The sequence below is a fragment of the Grammomys surdaster genome, unplaced genomic scaffold (assembly GCF_004785775.1).
Source record: "Grammomys surdaster isolate TR1022 unplaced genomic scaffold, NIH_TR_1.0 354, whole genome shotgun sequence".
Lineage (NCBI taxonomy): Eukaryota > Metazoa > Chordata > Mammalia > Rodentia > Muridae > Grammomys > Grammomys surdaster.
In genome coordinates, this window is record NW_021604773.1 from 165,809 (window position 1) to 170,556 (window position 4,748).

At 48.8% G+C, this 4,748-nt stretch overlaps 1 protein-coding gene across 3 annotated transcripts in view; it reads right to left on the reverse strand.

Moving 5' to 3' along the window:
• The window catches only part of Bicra (BRD4 interacting chromatin remodeling complex associated protein), a 75,762-nt gene that overhangs the window by 31,029 nt on the left and 39,985 nt on the right, over nt 1–4,748 (reverse strand). For 2 of the 3 annotated variants that reach the window (XM_028779564.1, XM_028779562.1), the window contains exon 1: nt 3,272–3,628. The exons of the other annotated variant lie outside the window; for it this stretch is intronic. The gene's annotated coding sequence lies outside the window, so the exon portion shown is untranslated. Of the gene's footprint in view, nt 1–3,271; nt 3,629–4,748 lie in introns of those variants that run through there. 3 annotated transcript variants of the gene reach the window in all.

Consider the following 4,748-nt stretch of genomic DNA (forward strand, 5'->3'; position numbering starts at 1 on the left):
CGTGGCTCAGTGGTAGAGCCCCTGCCTAGAATCCCCCAGTGAGGGGCCTGGAGTATCTCTCAGTAGTAAAGCCCCTGCTTTGAACTCCCAAGAGACGGGCTGGGGGGCGTGGCTCAGTGGTAGACCACCTGACTAACATACACAAGGATTCTGGGATGATCTCCAGAGAACATACACAGCCAATAGCACACAAAAGGATGCCCAGCATGACTCATCATGGGGGAAATGCACTCAAAGCCCCAAGGAGACAAGGCCCTACACCCCTCAGAGCGGCTACCATGAAGAAACTGGGAAGTAGCAAGTGTTGGCAGGGCTGTGGGAAACCGGAGCCCTTGCTCACTGCTGGAGGGAGTGGAATTCTGTTGGCTGCTGTGGTAGGGTTTGGCAGTTCCTCAGAACATTAAAAATAGCACTAGCAGTCAGCACAGTAACTCCACTTCTGGGTGTATGTGCAAAGAAATCAAAAGTCTTAAGCAGGGATCGGTACACCAGAGGCCACCATAGCGTTTTCCACAACAGCTCACAGGAAGCTCCATAAGTGGTCAGGAATGGACAGACAGGTAAGTCAGCTGTAGTGTGTAGCTATACGATGGAACATTTGGGAAGCTCTCACAGGAACACAGACAGATCAGCAGTTCTCAACCTGAGTGTGGGTCACAACCCCTTTGGCAAACTTCTAGCCCCTAAAATATTTACATTATGATTCACAACAGTAGTGAAATTACAGTTATGAAGTAGCAACGAAAATACCTTTATGTTTTCAGAGGTCACCACAGCAAGAGGAGCTGTATTAAGGGCCACGATATTAGGAAGATTGAGAACCACTGTCATAGATAGACCTTGAGTTTGGAAAGCTGAAAAGAGGGAGGCGGTGGCATGGTGGCTATAATTCCAAATCCCAGCACATGGGAGGTAGGGAGATCAGGAGTTCAAGCTCACCCTCAGACACACAGTGAGGTCAAGGCCCCCCTTAGACTGCACAAGGGCCTGCTTCAGAAAAAAAGAGGCCGGCAGGAGGGCTCAGTGAATAGTCAACCCACCACAAAGCTTGGCAATCCCTCTACAAGCGTATACGCGTAGATAAATCAGACTGAGGCAGGAGAGATGGCTCAGTGGTCAAGAGCACTGACTGATCTTCCAAGTGACCAAGGTTCAATCCCCGGCACCCACACTGCAGCTGACAACCATCTATAACTCCAGGCCGTACTCCAGCCCTCCATGCATATGGTACGAAGATATACACACAGGCAAAACACTCATACACATAAAATGCAAAGATAAAATGAATAAAAAATGTAATCATCTCCTGCCCCACCCCCCAAACAAAACCAAACCAAACAAACCCACAATAGGATCAGCTAGCCCATGTCTGATGGCCTCCTCTCCCTGCTGCAAGTGGGCACTACCAGGGCAGGGGTTTTGTCCGCTTCCTGTCTGAGATCCCTGAATCTGACCCTGTGGTGGTAGAAAGAGGCTCAATGAATGCAGAGAGTGAATAAATGAATTCACAGTAGATGTTAAATAGACAACTTCATTCTTTTGTTCAAAGAGCATCCATTAAACGCCTCTTGTAAATAGAGAGAGGTAAAGATGCCTGAGAGGTTCACGGCTGTGGCAGGGAGGGGCACGTGGCCAGTGGTTCTCACCCAGGGTTCTCAACCTTCCCAGCTCAGCCCATCTGCTTAAAAGCTCTTGAAAAGGCAACAATGTATGCAAAGCTACTGACCCCAAATAGCAGCACCCACCAACAAGACCTGCTGTGGAAGTCAGGCACATGAGCTGAGTGACACAGATGGAACCCACGAGGTCGTGGCTCTGCCTCAGTCTCAGGGCAGAGTGGATATATGACAAAAGCCACTGCCAACTCATGCTGGGAGTACACCCAATCTCTGACGCTGTAACTGCAGAGACCTGGGGCTCACGTATTCCTATACCTACTGAGGCTGACCAATATATGTGGGGCCCACTCATTACTGCTGCTCTGTTAGTGTGAGTCCCAGGTCTCACTTGTTTCTGTATCTCTTCCAACCAAAGCTGACAGATACAACACTGAGCCCACATTGCCCAAATGTGTCCCGGGCATCAGGCCTAGTATGAACCCTGTCCTCACAGAGTGACGGTTACAAAGAAACAAAACTGAGTCATGCTTTCCAGTAAAAAGAATAGTGAAACCCAGGGGTGAGGAGATTGTGGGGCCAGAACTTGAACTCAAACCCCATGACTCTGAAGCTCTGATTCTTCCCCAGCAGGCCTGCCAACTGCAAGCAGTCTGGGAGAAGAGCAGTAACAGGGTGTCCTTCCAGAAAGCCCAGAGGATCCCTCCTCCACTCGGAATGCAACTGGAGTTTTGCATTGTCATCGGGAGCTGCAGGGGAGCCAGCCTTCTGGCGGGATCTGGAATTCAAAGGCTCCAATAAACACAAAAGAGTGGCTACTGTTCATTTCCCAGAATGATGTTAGTGGCCCTTCTGTTCCCTATGAGGAGTGCACGGAACTGCGTCACAGCTGCTAGAAGTCCACCTGCTGCTTCCCACCAGCATCACCCAGGGCACCCCTACTCCTCGCTTCCTCCTCCCTGGCTTCCTCACTCACACAAGCCTGCCCGCTGCTCTGTGGATGGCCTGCTTGCTCCAACAACAAAGACCTCTGTGAGCTGTCATTCACACTACGGTCACGCCTCTGACTGTCGGGAAAGCAGAACTGCAGGCTTGGTTTCAAACAATCAAATAGACTGGTGGGTGTACCTCCCAGCACTCTGGAGGCTGAGGCAGGAGAATTGCTGGTTCAAGGAAGCCAGCCTGGGCTTCATGAGTAGAATTTGCCCAACCTCCTCCCCTCTAAAAAAGACAGACAGACAGTTACCCCTCAGGGGGGAAAAAACACACACACACACACACACACACACACACACACACACACACACTGTAACAAAACCAGTATAGAGCACACAGAATGGGAAAACTCAAAAGCACAATTGGTCCCATGTGTACTCACTAGGTATATTCTGGGTCACATGAGGCATAAGCTGGGGGCATACTATCTCCTTATGATCACTTTCGGCCTCCCCTGAAGCTACAATAGCCACGGCACCACACAGTACACACTGAAATGCACAGGCTTGGCTTTCATAAGACAGAGCAAGTCACGGAACAAGTTCTTCTAGTAAACAAAGAAAGAGCTTGCTTTCCAGCTCGAATGGAGTTGACACGACGGGAGCTGTGACAGCTCTTCTGCCACCATGAAGCAAAGCATTTGAGGCTAGGAAACCCACCTGAAGGTATGTGGCAGGAGAAAGACTGGGTTCAGGGCTGGTGAGGTAGATCTGGATGTGAAGGCGTTTGCCGGTCAACAGAACCCTGAGAGTTGTCTTCTGGCTGCCGCTCTTGTACTGTGATACTTGCTCACCGTCCCCACAAATAATACATTTAAAAATGTAAATTAAAAAAGAAAGAAAGAAAGAAAGAAAGAAAGAAAGAAAGAAAGAAAGAAAGAAAGAAAGACTGGACTTACTAATTCCTCAGGGGCTGCTTGACTCCAGACAGCTAATTGGTTATCTGTAGAGCTAGGGTTTCACTTTAAAGCTCAGGCTGACCTTGAACTCAGGATCCTCCTGCTTCAACCTCTCTCAACTGTTATGATTATCAGAGTGCATCGGCAAACCCAGCTATCTTTGGCTAACTAAAGTCCTGATCTTTACCCATCAGCTGGAAGACAGAGGCCATCAGAGTGACTTGGCCTTCTACCATGCTGGACACTGAGAGACAGACACAGCAGCACAGCAGCGGACAACACACACAACTGTCTAGATTCAGTCTCCAAGGCAAGTCCTCAGGAACATGACACAAGCACCTCCGAAGTCCCTTCCTCACACCAGCAAGTCCAGTTATGAGTGAGGCAGGCTAGAAGTCTCAGGCAGTAGAGGTGGCCCAGGTTCCTGCCATTTGCTGTCTCAGCTATCTTCCCAACAGAGACAGAACTCGGCCTAGGACTCACATACTGGTTTTTTTGTTTGTTTGTTCTGTTTTCTCTTCAGTCCTTTACTAAGACAGTCTCACGCAGGCCAGGATGGCCTCAGACTTGCTATGTAGCCAAGGATATCCCCAAACTCTCGATCCTGCTTCCTTTATCTTCAAATGTTAGCTTGTGCCATCATACCCAGTTTTTATTTTTTTGAGGATAGGTGAGTGGGTGTTTTCAAGACAGGGTTTCTCTGGGTAGGCCTGGCTGTTCTGGTACTCACTCTGTAGACCAGGGTGGCCTCAAACTGACAGATATCTGCCTGCCTTTGCTTCCCAAGTGCTGGGATTAAGGGCATACACCACCACTGCTCGGCTAAATTTTCTTTTAAATCACAATAGTTGTATTGATTAGAATGCTACTGAACATTATTGTTGTGCAGTTTATATATTGCATATATAACACACAGCAAACTTAAGATATATATACATATATACAAACATACACACACACACATTTCCTTGTATACAGTTGTACATGTTGAGTGTACACAGTTCAGGTTGTGCTTGGACATGATAGCAACTGCCTATGGAAAGGAGTCTCTTCTCCTAATTCATACAAATAAGAGTCCATCAGAGACTGCCTAGAATCCCTCAGTGAAAGGTCAAGTGTGTGGCTCAGTGGTAGAGCCCCTGCCTAGAATCCCCCAATGAGGGGCTGGGGGCATGGCTCAGTGGTAGAGCTCCTGCCTAGAATCCCCCAGTGAGGGGCTGGGGGCGTGGCTCAGTGGT